The sequence below is a fragment of the Pseudorca crassidens genome, chromosome 10 (genome assembly GCF_039906515.1).
Source record: "Pseudorca crassidens isolate mPseCra1 chromosome 10, mPseCra1.hap1, whole genome shotgun sequence".
Lineage (NCBI taxonomy): Eukaryota > Metazoa > Chordata > Mammalia > Artiodactyla > Delphinidae > Pseudorca > Pseudorca crassidens.
The window spans coordinates 35673739-35688630 of NC_090305.1; the positions used below are offsets into that span (position 1 = coordinate 35673739).

The 14892-nt window shown below is 40.8% G+C and overlaps 1 protein-coding gene and 1 long non-coding RNA gene across 4 annotated transcripts in view; one reads left to right on the forward strand and one right to left on the reverse strand.

The window, feature by feature from the left end:
* Positions 1 to 14892, forward strand: part of KIF6 (kinesin family member 6) — a 390416-nt gene that overhangs the window by 231542 nt on the left and 143982 nt on the right. The window lies entirely within an intron of this gene.
* LOC137232021 (uncharacterized) overlaps positions 2717 to 14892 on the reverse strand; it is a 72303-nt gene continuing 60127 nt past the window's right edge. The window contains exon 5 of the long non-coding RNA XR_010946840.1: positions 2717 to 3995. This is a non-coding gene — a long non-coding RNA (uncharacterized lncRNA). The remainder of the gene's footprint in view (positions 3996 to 14892) is intronic.

The following is a 14892-nucleotide window of genomic DNA, read 5'->3' on the forward strand; positions in this document are numbered from 1 at the left end:
TAAACAATACCTTACTTAATAACCAAGAGATCGCTGAAGAAATCAAAGAGGAAATCAAAAACTACTTAGTGACAAATGACAATGAAAACACGATGATCCGAAACCTATGGGATGCAGCAAAAGCAGTTCTAAGAGGGAAGTTTATACGTATACAAGCCTACCTCAAGAAATAAGAAAAATCTCAAATAAACAATCGAACCTCACACCTAAAGGATCTAGAGAAAGAAGAACAAACAAAACTGAAAGTTAGCAGAAAGAAAGAAATCATAAAGATCAGATCAGAAATAAATGGAAAAGAAATGAAGGGAACAATAGCAAAGATCAGTAAAACTACAAGTGGTTCTTTGAGAAGATAAACAAAATTAATAAACCATTAGCCAGACTCATCAAGAAAACAAGGGAGAAGACTCAAATCAACAGAATTAGAAATGAAAAAGAAGTAACAACTGACACTGCAGAAATACAAAGGATCATGAGAGTTTACTACAAGCAACTGTATGCCAATAAAATGGACAACCTGGAAGAAACGGAAAAATTCATAGAAAAGCACACTTTCCAAGACTGAACCAGGAAGAAATAGAAAATATAAACAGACCAATCACAAGCACTGAAGTTGAAACTGTGATTAAAAATTTTCCAACAAGCAAATGCCCAGGACCAGATGGCTTCACAGGTGGATTCTACCAAACATTTAGAGAAGAGCTAACACCTATCCTTCTCAAACTCTTCCAAAATATAGAAGAGGGAGGAACACTCCCAAACTCATTCTATGAGGTCCCCATCACCCTGATACCAAAACCAGACAAATATGTAACAATAAAAGAAAACTATAGGCGAATATCACTGATGAACATAGATGCAAAAATCCTCTACAAAATACTAGCAAACAGAATCCAACAACACATTAAAAGGATCATACACCACGATCAAGTGGCGTTTATCCCAGGAATGCAGGGTTCTTCAATATATGCAAATCAATCAATGTGAGACACCATATAAACAAATTGAAGCATAAAAATCATATGATAATCTCAATAGATGCAGAAAAAGCTTTTGACAGAATTCAACACCAATTTATGAGACAAACTCTCCAGAAAGTAGGCACAGAGGGAAACTACCTCAACATAATAAAGGCCATATATGACAAACCCATGGCCAACATCGTTCTCAGTGGTGAAAAACTGAAACCATTTCCACTAAGATCAGGAAGAAGACAAGGTTGCCCACTCACACCACTGTTATTCAACATAGTCTTGGAAGTTTTAACCACGGCAATGAGAGAAGAAAAAGAAATAAAAGGAATCCAAATCAGAAAAGAAGAAGTAAAACTGTCACTGTTTGCAGATGACATGATACTATACGTACAGAATCCTAAAGATGCTACCAGAAAACTACTAGAGCTAATCAATGAATTTGGTAAAGTAGCAGGATACAAAATTAATGCACAGAAATCTCTTGCATTCCTATACACTACTGATGAAAACTCTGAAAGAGAAATTAAGGACACACTCCCATTTACCACTGCAACAAAATGAATAAAATACCTAAAAGTAAACCTACCTAAAGAGACAAAAGACCTGTATGCAGAAAACTATGACACTGATGAAAGAAATTAAGGATGATACAAACAGATGGAGAGATATACCATGTTTTGGATTAGAAGAATCAACATTGTGAAAATGACTATACTACCCAAAGCAATCTACAGATTCAATGCAATCCCTATCAAACTACCAATGGCATTTTTCACAGAACTAGAACAAAACATTTCACAATTTGTATGGAAACACAAAAGACCCTGAATAGCCAAAGCAATCTTTAGAAAGAAGAACGGAGCTGGAGAAATCAGACTCCCTAACTTCAGACTATACTACAAAGCTACAGTGGATCTAGAGACTGTCATACAGAGTGAAGTAAGTCAGAAAGAGAAAAGCAAATACCATATGCTAACACATATATATGGAATCTAAGAGAAAAATAAAAATTAAAAAAAAAAGGTCATGAAGAACCTAGGGGTAAGACGGGAATAAAGACACAGACCTACTAAAGCATGGACTTGAGGATATGGGGAGGAGGAACAGTAAGCTGTGACAAAGTGAGAGAGTGGCACGGACATATATACACTACCAAACGTAAAATAGATAGCTAGTGGGAAGTAGCCGCATAGCACAGGGAGATCAGCTAGGTGGTTTGTGACCACCTAGAGGGGTGGGATGGGGAGGGTGAGAGGGAGGGAGATGCAAGAGGGAAGAGATATGGGAACATATGTATATGTATAACTGATTCACTTTGTTATAAAACAGAAACTAACACATCATTGTAAAGCAATTACACTCCAATAGAGATGTAGATAAATAAATAATAAAAACCCACATATGTTTCTGTTTAGATGACATGTCCAAAATAGGCAAGCCTGTAGAGACAGAAAGTAGGTTAGTGGTTGCGTAGGGCCAGAGGGCATGGGGGCACTGGGAGGTCATAACTAAAGGGTACAGGTTTTCTTTTTAGCCTAATGGAAATGTTTCAAAATTGATGGTGGCAATAGTGTTGCACAACTCTGTGAATGTATGAAAAACTATTGGATTGTACACTTCCAGTGGTTGAATTTTATGCTGTGTGAATTATATCTCAATAAAGCTGTTTCAAAGCAACCACCACACAAACAAAAAGAAAATGGCAAAAGGAGGGTCTCAGGAGAAGCAGCTCCCTGTGTAGAAGAAGCAGGGATCTCAACTGGCTGCTAACTTTGTGTGATGCCTGCTAACAAAGCCGATGTGATCCTGGGCGGGTAGAGAGAGGCAGTGCCCAAAACACAGCAGTAGTAACAGTCTTATCAGTAGATTACCTTAGTTGGTGGGATCACCTGTGAAAGGGTGGATTCCTTCTGGACACCCTATTCTTGAAGGCTGTTAATGATCATACCCAGAAGAGGGAGCCCGTGGGCATATGTGGTGAACCTGCCTTCCCGGCTTTTATGGTGTGCAAGGCAGACAGACTTTCAAAACTTATGAATAATAAGAAAGTATGGTGATCATTCCAGGGGAAGGAAGTCTAAAAGAGTGTTTAACACTGTAAAGCAAAACCAAGGAGAAATATGCTCTGCTCAAGGATGTGGAGGGGTAACCAGTGAAAGGGTAAGACTTATTATCCCGTGTCAATTCAGCTCAAAAGATGTGGACCATCTACCACCTGGAAGGCAGCCTTCCCCAGATCATCGTCCTGGGGAAAGTTCGTGAATGAGGGGTTCTCATTCATGCTAAACAGCCCGCCCTCCCCTTTAGAAAATGACACTCTGCATTCATTTACTAAAGGTCTGGAATACCACCCCCCATACCACTGTTTGTTTTGTCTGACCCATCATTTCTCAGGCGTGTTTGATCACTGCACTCCCCACACCTTTGTATGCATAAAACCTTTAACAGAGGGGACACTCGGTGCTCCTCGTAGCAGGCAGCGCTGGTGGAAGGAACCACAGAGATACCAAGTACAAAGGCAGTGGTTACTGTGGCTGCCCTCAGGAAGCCTACATCTCCCTCTAGGGCAGAGCCGGTAGAACAGGGTGCCACTGAGGAAGGACTTAGCAGCCAGTGGGCCCAGGCCTGCTTCCCTGTTTGTACCCGTTGCTCTCTTGCTGCTGCAAATGGCTAAACTGTGTGTACCGTCCCATCCCAGCTTCCCTTTAGTACAGAGACACACAGAGCAGAGGCCAGACCAAGTCCCCTCAGTTCTCCCTTCACTAGTGCCTCAAAAGAACCAGGACTCTACGGAAACTGTTGTAATTACAGTAATTTGTCCGTGTTGAGGCTGTTTGGGAATGCAGTTATCTCATCGGCTGAAAATGTTGTTGGTGACTGGTTCGTTTCGGAGTGACCACCGATGTGGGGTATGGGAGCTGCAGATGCAGATTTTTTTCCACCTTTATTTCCCTTCTCCAAATAAACTTGGCAGCTCTGAGGCCTCTGATGTCCACATATCACATCCTCTGAGAAACTCTCCTGATGCAAAAAGGATGTTTGGAAGCTGGTGAAAGATGATCCTGGCAATTACCCCACCTATTTAGAAAGTTTCTGTGGATTCACCGTGCTCATATAGACTTCCATATCTTTTTTTGTCTATAAAGTCATAAGAGGAATTTCTTGTAGATTTTAACCATTTGCCATTAGGTATATACCTCACCATTCATTCATCTGATTTTCTTTTCTACAAAAAGGACCAGTGCAAAAAAAAAAAAAAAAAAACCAAAGGACCAAAGATAGAGAATAAGCAAATATCACAATATTTTTTCTCACCATTAATAAAATACCCCATTATTTTACATCTGAATATTAGTCTTTCCTTCCAAACTTCAGAATTCTAAAAGCATTGATTTGTTTGTTATATCAGATATGAATATGCTTTAGTTTGAATGATGTAGTTCTTCATATTTCTTTTACAAAAATACTATTTCAAGTGTCTGCCCTTCTCTAAGTGCTACAAAAATGACTATGATTATTTAACCTTCAAAAAAACCCAATATTTTCTTGTTTGGTATTGAGTATTAATTTCTGTTCATTTATCACTTATTTCACTGTAAACCTTTTATTTTAGAAACTTTTTAAGGAAGAGGCTGTATCTACTTCTTAATATATAAACATTCAAGTGACTAAAACCGAGCAATACTCCTAGGACTTAGTCAGTTGAGTGAGTGTGCAATCTTAAACTCAAAAGGTAATATTAAATTCTCTTGAGTGCATTCAGATTACCAGGGACTACCCAGAGTCACTTACCAGATATCACCCTTACCCTCTAAGCTATGCAGCAAGTCAGTAATAAACACTAGACAAGAAAGAAACACTGGTAAGGATGGGAGAATCCACATTCCACACTTACAGTCCCTAAAGGATTAAAGAGGAAGTGGGTTCATTAGTGAGATTTTCCCAAGAATATCAAGAAAGTTCTTAGTGTTCTTGGGAACAGACAATATTCTTTATGTAGGGAGTTATGCAACAAGAGGTTTGGTGCCAGGAGTGGGGAAGATTTTGATGAAAGATGCCAGGACCTGGCCAACCTGTATGTAGAAAGAGACCAAAAGAAGGTTCTTCAGGCCAGGAGGAGCTCCAGGTTGAGCTCTGTCTTACGGAGAGGCAGTGATGGGTTTTGGAAAAGGCCAGAGAATAGGCCAGAGCAACTAGTAGGAAGGATTGCTGTAAATTTTTGAATTAGATTTTGTATAATTTGAAGGTGGCCACATGAGCAAGAAATATATTCTACTTGGAAAATAACCAGTGTATTCAATTCCTGATTATCTGTAGTAAAGTGGTATACAAAATATCTGGCATAAATAATCCAAAATCACAGACAATACCATGCCAAAGGCAACAGTTTTGACATCTCCACCCATCAAACCTTTTCTAGAACTACTACAAAGGGAGTCAACAGACTGGCTTGAATGCCTCTCTACTTCCTGATTCTGGTTAACATCATCTAATGAGTATCAAAGGGAAACAGAAAAGAAAAGGAAATCTAACCCATGTCTTACAAATAGCAAGCTCTCAGAAGATTTTGTTGAATGCAGGAATGGAATGACAGGAGAAATTTCTAGTCTTGGCTCTATCATTAATGACATGACCTTGGGCAGGTCACTTAACCACTGTATGGTAAATCATCCCACTGACCAATAAAACCTCAATGTCCTTATCTGTAAAATGAAGGGGGTGAACTTTTGGACTTTTAAGATCCCTTCCAGCTCTAAAACTTCAGAATTTACAAGATTTATCCTGCAGAAATAGTTTCTGAGTCATTCAGGATTGACAGTGTTAGAACTAAGAATTCTGCAGCAAGAAGTACATCCCCTAGTTTCTGTAGAAGAAGGAAGAGCACAAGGTTTTCATGACCATTTTCATTAACATCAAGCATTTAACGTAGGCCTAATAAGTGCAAGACCCTGAGCTGCATACTAGGCAAATTTAAGCCCCATTCCTGCTCTAAGGGAGCTTATTCTCAGTCATGAAGCTGTGAGCTTCATAGAGGAAGTAAGACCTAAGATAATGGTTTAGATGTCAAGGAGAAAATGATATCAACATTTGATATCAAATGATATCAAATGACAGTTCCCATGCATTGAGCTATAATTTTTCCTATAAAAATCAAGAGCTTGAATAAAGCATTAAGTTCAAGGTCTAAGCTCTAAATCTGATCCTGGTGTTCTTCCTAGGACACTACTTTGTAAGTACCAGCTGAAGATCTGTAGAAACAGGTTACCTGCCCCCAACATATAACATACATGCTGAACTTGGCTCTGAGGTTAGATAACTGCAATAGATGCTCCTGTTCCAAAAAAGGGAGACTGGGTGGCACACAGCAGGCACTGTGCCAGAGCAGCTATAAAAATATCCAAGCACATAGTTCCAAGTCCATCATTAGAACCCAGTCCAACTTTCTGGGAAGTCTAATGCATTTCTAATGTTTTCCATGGCTTTTGGCTCTGCTCTTGGTTCCAGTCTCTGGGTCATCCTTTTTTTCCCGTAAGAAGTGGCTTGAGTTTGCAAATGAGCAACTTCTGTGCATACTTTCTATCCTCAAAAGGTTGGGGGTCCAAAGCCTTCTTTATATTTTGCACCATCTCTTCACTTTCAGCCCAAACTGATACAATTTCCTTTAAAACTTTATGGGCTGGGCTTCCCTGGTGGTGCAGTGGTTGAGAGTCCGCCTGCCGATGCAGGGGACACGGGTTCGTGCCCTGGTCCGGGAGGATCCCACATGCCGCGGAGCGGCTGGGCCCGTGAGCCATGGCCGCTGAGCCTGCGCGTCCGGAGCCTGTGCTCTGCAACGGGAGAGGCCGCAACAGTGAGAGGCCCGCGTACCGCAAAAAAAAAAAAAGAAAAGCAAAACTTCATGGGCTGCCTGCATATCAATTTATAATCCACTCTGTTAGACTAAACTCACACCCATGAATCTCTTTAAAATAGGTCCTCTTCTACCTTGGGCTCCCTGTGAGGCTGCTGTGGGACAATGAAGCCCTATTATTTGACTATAAGGATCTGTGAGATATGCCCTTAATATCCTTAGGACAACATTTATCTGCCAGAAAGGGACAAGATCTCGAGATCTTTATGAGGTCTTAACAAAGGATCTTACTGTCCCACACTAGATGTCATCTTTTCTAGGAAGCTATTCCTTAATTCAAGAACCCGTTGCTAACTGAAAAGACTCTGCCGGACCCTTTAAAATTCTTCCAGCTTCTACTCAAAAACTGACTAGCTTGTTCCTTAATTCATTTCTCTCCTCTCTCATTGTAATATAGGCAGCTAGAAGAAACCTTAATACTCTTCCTGAAAAACTCTCTAGCTAAATTCTTAGGTTCATTAGGTACTCAGGAAAAAACCACACTGAATAATAAGGGTAATAATAATGACATGAGTAATAATTACAATGATTTATTTCAAGCTACTACACAAATATCAGGCAATATACATTCACTACCCCTAACCCTCAGTACAGTCTGCACACTAGGTACAGTAGATGGTATTTTCCAAAGATGGCTGCAATGATATCTCCCATCCCACACGCTCTTGTAGAATTTTGTCCCTTCACCATCAAGAGGTGGACTCTAATTATAAAAATCTCTATTTTCCGTATTATTGCTGGTGACAATTTTGCTAAACTTCCCACCACTACACCACCATAACAAGAGTCTTTTCTGTGAATTCCCTGATGGTCCAGTGGTTAGGACTTGGTGCTTTCACTGCCAGGGCCCAGGTTCAGTCCCTGGTGGGGAACTAAGATCTCACAAGCCATGTGGAGCAGCCAAAAAAATAAATAAAAATAAAATAAAATGATGGAAAAGTATAAATTAAAAAAAAAAAGTGTCCTTTTCTCCAGCTCAAATAATATTTCCATCACTTTCCGTGAAGCCTCCTTAAGGTTTCTGCTAACATTCTCTTTAACATTCTTTAGGCTTTGACTAACAGATTCTTCGAGTCTCTTCCTACCACTGCCTGGTCGCAATGCCAACGTCACATGTTATAGGTTTTGTTTACAGCAATACCCCAATTCTAGGTACCACAGGTACCCAAACCTGCTGGTTAGCTATGGCTAGGTAACAAGTCACTCCAAATTTAGTGGCTTAAAACAACAACAATCATTTCACTATCTCTCACAGTTTCTCTGCATCAGGGATTTGGGAAGGCTGGGTAGTTCTGATTTAGGGCTTCTCATGTAGTTGCAGTCAGATGGTAGCTGGAGCTTGAACGGTAGGGAGAGGGGGTGCTGGCAAAGTTGGGAGCTATCCAGGCATCTCTTTTCACATTGTCTCGGGACCTCTCCATGCGATCTCTGTGAGGGCTTTCTCACAAGATGGCAGCTCCCAACATATAAGCAGCCAGGTTGCTTTTTTAACAGTGAAAGTCTTCAAGAGCTAATGTTCCAGTTCACAAGCCAGGAGCTGCACTGCCTTTTATGATGTAGTCCTAGGGCCAACCAGAAGGACTTCTGCCACATTCAGTTGGGCTGCACTGCCTTTTATGATGTAGTCCTAGGGCCAACCAGAATGACTTCTGCCACATTCAGCTGGTTTCAAATAAGTCATAAGATACATAGAGAACCCTAAAGAGGCTACCAGAAAACTACTAGAGCTAATCAATGAATTTGGTAAAGTGGCAGGATACAAAATTAATACACAGAAATCTCTGGCATTCCTATATACTAATGATGAAAAATCTGAAAGGGAAATTAAGGAAACACTCCCATTTACCATTGCAACAAAAAGAATAAAATATCTAGGAATAAACCTACCTAAGGAGACAAAAGACCTGTATGCAGAAAATTATAAGACACTGATGAAAGAAATTAAAGGTGATATAAATAGATGGAGAGATATACCATGTTCTTGGATTGGAAGAATCAACATTGTGAAAATGACTCTACTACCCAAAGCAATCTATAGATTCAATGCAATCCCTATCAAACTACCACTGGCATTTTTCACAGAACTAGAACAAAAAATTTCACAATTTGTATGGAAACACAAAAGACCCCGAATAGCCAAAGCAATCTTGAGAACGAAAGAAGGAACTGGAGGAATCAGGCTCCCTGACTTCAGACTATACTACAAAGCTACAGTCATCAAGACGGTATGGTACTGGCACAAAAACAGAAAGATAGATCAATGGAACAGGATAGAAAGCCCAGAGATAAACCCATGCACATATGGACACCTTATCTTTGATAAAGGTGGCAGTAATGTACAATGGAGAAAGGACAGCCTCTTCAATAAGTGGTGCTGGGAAAACTGGACAGGTACATGTAAAAGTATGAGATTAGATCACTCCCTAACACCATACACAAAAATAAGCTCAAAATGGATTAAAGACCTAAATGTAAGGCCAGAAACTATCAAACTCTTAGAGGAAAACATAGGCAGAACACTCTATGACATAAATCAAAGCAAGATCCTTTCTGACCCACCTCCTAGAGTAATGGAAATAAAAACAAAAATAAACAAATGGGACCTAATGAAACTTCAAAGCTTTTGCACAGCAAAGGAAACCATAAACAAGACCAAAAGACAACCCTCAGAATGGGAGAAAATATTTGCAAATGAAGCAACCAACAAAGGATTAATCTCCAAAATTTACAAGCAGCTCATGCAGCTCAATAACAAGAAAACAAACAACCCAATCCAAAAATGGGCAGAAGACCTAAATAGACATTTCTCCAAAGAAGATATACAGACTGCCAACAAACACATGAAAGAATGCTCAACATCATTAATCATTAGAGAAATGCAAATCAAAACTACAATGAGATATCATCTCACACCAGTCAGAATGGCCATCATCAAAAAATCTAGAAACAATAAATGCTGGAGAGGGTGTGGAGAAAAGGGAACACTCTTGCACTGCTGGTGGGAATGTGAATTGGTTCAGCCACTATGGTGAACCATATGGAGGTTCCTTAAAAATCTACAAATAGAACTACCATATGACCCAGCAATCCCACTACTGGGCATATACCCTGAGAAAACCAAAATTCAAAAAGAGTCATGTACCAAAATGTTCATTGCAGCTCTATTTACAATAGCCCGGAGATGGAAACAACCTAAGTGCCCGTCATCAGATGAATGGATAAAGAAGATGTGGCACATATATACAATGGAATATTACTCAGCCATAAAAAGAAACGAAATTGAGCTATTTGTAATGAGGTGGATAGACCTAGAGTCTGTCATACAGAGTGAAGTAAGTCAGAAAGAAAAAGACAAATACCGTATGCTAACACATATATATGGAATTTAAGAAAAAAATGTCATGAAGAACCTAGGGGTAAAGCAGGAATAAAGACGCAGACCTCTTAGAGAATGGACTTGAGGTTATGGGGAGGGGGAAGGGTGAGCTGTGACAGGGCGAGAGAGAGTCATGGGCATATACACACTAACAAACGCAGTAAGGTAGATAGCGAGTGGGAAGCAGCCGCATGGCACAGGGATATTGGCTCGGTGCTTTGTGACAGCCTGGAGGGGTGGGATGGGGAGGGTGGGAGGGAGGGAGACGCAACAGGGAAGACATATGGGAACATATGTTTATGTATGACTGATTCACTTTGTTATAAAGCAGAAACTAACACACCATTGTAAAGCAATTATACCCCAATAAAGATGTTAAAAAAAAAAAAGAAATACAAATAAGTCATAAGTTCACCCAGATTCAAGGAGAAGGAAATTAGACTCCACTTCTTGATGGTGAAGGGACAAAATTCTACAAGAGTGTGTGGGATGGGAGATATCATTGCCATCTTTGGAAAATACCATCTACCACACCTAGTATGCAGACTCGGCTGAGGGTTAGGGGTGGTGAATGTACAGTGGCCTGGCCCACAGCCTGACATTTGTGTAGTAGCTGCTAAATAAATCATTGTTATTATTACTCATGTCACATTATTATCCTTATTATTTAGTGTGGTTTTTCCTAAGCATTGCCATAATCTTCTCAAAAGAAGAGTTGTTTTAACTTCCTTTCTTGCCCCTTTATAACTTTCGTCATTGCCTTTAATTGCTAGTAGAGTACTTTTATAGATCACTTTATATCTCATAAAATCACAGAGTCTTAGAGCTAAGGACAGGTTATTTATCCTGTCAACCAGACGTTTTGTTTATAGATGACAAACCCAGAGCTCAGCGCGGCGAACTCATTTGTCGCACTCACAGTCAGGCAGCCTATTGGTAACAAATATCAAACTCAAAAACTGCTTGTCTGGATTCCCAAACCAGTACTTCTTCCCCCATAGCATTCCCATATCTCTCCTCAAGAAAGGTGTGATGACTGACTGTTTCTCCTTTGGAATAAAAGTTTATATTTTCCCTTATTTGATGTCTTCACCATCCCTTCTGCTTTCACGTTGTCTAGGCGCCTTCTGCTGCAGGGGTTGAGATGTTTCCCTGGAATAGACCACGCTTTTTTGGACACAGTTAAGTGTTAGTGAGAATGCCCTGATGTCAGGGAATCCAAAGATGGAGCCTCTCCAAAGGAGAAAGCAATGCAATGCTTCCCGTCTGTCCTGGCATTTCTTATCTGAAACAAGAACTCTGATGGCCTAACAATCTTTTTCACTTCTATTGCTTTATTAATATCTTTGGAAACATAGTACAGGCCAAATCTGTCCTTTGAGCATGCACATTTAACTTCCACTTAATTTGGTAAGAACCTTTACGTATATCCAAGGGCGAAATTTGGCCAGAGGATAAGAACAAAAATGTCACAGGTCAAAGGCACCACCAGTAGTTCATTTCTGAATGTATCTTCTGCCTTCTGCTCTTTGGATCATTCCCTAGACTCTGCCCTGCTCTAAAAAAGAACTTAATTTTTCTTTCTGAAATGACTGTTAACAGTATAAAGTCATAGGGCCTCTAGGTTTGTATTAAGTAGTTTCTTGTAAGGTTCAGTTTGCTCATTTATAAGAACTTTATCCTCCTACCCTCTTCCCACGTGGGTCTCCCTCACAGCTATTTTCTTGGTTCTGTTAAGCCAGCCACTGGGGGAAATACTCCCTCCCAGATCAGTGTTGCTATTTGAAGGCACTGAAATACTGCTGCTCTTGTTACAGTTATCATCCCTTTCTGGTCTTCCGATTTCCTGTTTGAGATTTTTGCTCAAGTACTAATATTCTTCATTTTCTACCCTGACAACAAGTAAGAAATAAATAATCCAAGGTTATTTTAATAACAACAGTAACTGCTTAGGTCCCTGCAGACCTCAGTTCCAGCTGAGATATCTCTCAAGTCTATTACCATGACCATCCCTGACTTTTTAAACTAAGAGATACACGCAACGAGTACCAACTTATGTGATTTGGGACAAAAGCAGTTTGGAAAATTGTTAAGAGCTTTCCTTAAAAAAAAAAAAAAAATGAGCCTCAAAAAGGAAAAAAGAAATCCCACAAAAGAAATTCAAAGTCAAAGGCAATTTAGAAAACAAAGATTTTATATGAAATTGTAAAAAGTGGAAAAATACCTTAAACCTATTTCTAAGACTGTCATCACTTCAATTCAGATGAAGATATAGAAAACAGCTGTATTTTTTAAAGCCTCAGATTTCAGATATTGGCCCTGCACTTATAATTGATGTCAGGGAGCAAGGTAGGGCTATCAGAGTCAAACGCATGATGGCTGCCGTCAAGACTTTAGAAGGTCACATTAATTCAGTAATCATAAAGGTCTTGTAGTCAGCACTGCCATTCTAGAAACAATCTTGTGATTCCTCCCAGGGTTAATGAAATTAGTGGGGACTGACTCATGCAAACTAAACCCACAGAAGAGAGGGCTATACATCACAAAATGTCAATTGACAAAAATTTACAATATTGTTTATGTTTGCCAAGCAAGTTGGAATTCTAACGTTTGGTTGGGGAATGGCTGGTCAGGACAGTCTTTCTCTAGTAGTTATATGTACATGGTTAGACAGATATTTGCTTATTCAACAGATATTTACCAAGTGCCTACTCAGTGCCAGGTACTGTGTCAGGTTCTAGGGAGTCATAGCTAAATAAGATACAGTTGCTAAGCTCTCAGAGCGGACCACCTAGTAAACAGGCAAGGGTAATACAGTCAGCTTAGAATACATAGAGAGGAGACCTAACCCAGCCGCAGAGAGTCAAGGAAGGCTTCTGGGGGAAGAGGGCATCTCTGATGGTCCTGATGGGTGAATAGTAGGAGTTGTTCATCGGGCAATGGTGGGGTTGGCAGAGGGAGCAGGATGTGCAGAAACTACAGGCCAAACTATCTAAGCTGATTATTGAGTCTGGAATCAGAACAAGGCAGTCAGATGGGAGATCTTAACAACGGCATCATGAAGCCAGGACGGAGGGAGGGGATGGGGGCAGTGTCTCCAACCTCACTCTGTCTGCCGAGTAAACTGAACCTCAGGATTGGCTGACTTTGAGCATTGCCTCTCCTGGGTGATGCCCATTCTCTGACAAGCTTCTCCTCAGTGCCCATCCTTCCTCAGACTGCTGACGTTGACTCACTGGTGGGTCAGGAAGGTAACTTAGTGGGTCACAGTGAGTATTTTAAAAATTAAATAGAACAGAGACTGTCAGAGTGTATCACACGTAATAAGGGCAAGTGTTGTTCTGTGAGATTTTATTTCGGATGGATGGATGGATGGATGTTAAGAGTCTATGCGAACAAACATGCCTTGTTTTATTACTAACATTGCTGGGTTCGTGCAGCCTGTGCCACCACATTGTCACTGATCACTCATGAGTTCAGAGATTCCAGAAATGATGTCTTAGGCTCTAGGCCACCGGCACTTTCAAAGTCTGGAGTCAAAGCTAAACTTCAGGGTTTCTCTAGTGTGTATGTGTGTTTTCTCAAAAATGTATTTCTTTCTGTGTGTCTCAGAAAGTGTGAATACACTGTTCTGGTTAATGTAACATAATTACCCAACAAACTATCCCAAAACTCAGCGGTGTAAAGCAGCAACCATTTTATTACAGCTCATGGTTTTGTGACTCGGGAATTTAGACGGGGGTCAGCTGAGTGATGATTAGCTCCACGTGACATCGAATGGAGTTACCCAGTGGAGTCAGCCGGCCAGGGCTGGGGCTCCAAGATGGCTCCTCCGCAGGCCCGGAGCCCCAGAAGGGAGGGCTGGGCCCTGCCAAGCTCCACTCTCTCCATGGAGCCTCCGGTCCTCTCCACTTGGCCTTTCCCACAGGGTGGTCAGACCACTTATGTGGAAGTTCAAGGCTCCAGAGGAAAGAAATGGAAATTCTTAAAAGCTAGGCGCAGAACTGGCGTAGTGTTACTTCTGTCATTCCTTATTGGTCAAGTCAGCTGCAGGCCAACCCGGGTTCAAGAGGAGGGTACACGGAGTCCCTCGAGGCGAGGAATGTTAGAGTGCTTGTGGCCATCTTCAATCTGCCACAAGCATTGCTCTGGATTGCCTGGTGTGCGCTCTAGAGCTTGACCATCAGGATTTGAATCCCACTGCCTAGCTGTGCAACCTCGGGCAAGTGACTTAATTTTCCTGTGCCTCAGTTTTCTTATCTACAGAATGGGGTTAATATATACCATCTCCCTCATAGGGTTGTTGTGAAGATTGAATGCTTGCAAAATATGAAGCACCTAGCCCTTTTCTGGGCCTGGAGTGAGTGCTATGTACGAATCAGCTCCATCTCTTACCATTCCTTCTTGTGTTGCCACATTCTTTCTAAAAATGTGTTAATACCCGTGTTCAGGCTTGCTCCTTTGCTCTGCTTCAAATACGTGAAAGGCCAACAACTCCTTTTGTGACAGTGGTTCTCTGCACACTGCTTATCAATGAGAGAGGTGAGGGATAAGAATCTCTGGAGGGTGGGGAACATGGGTAGTTCTTTTTCAAGCTCTTCACTTGAAAATCACTCAGCTACAGGCTGCAT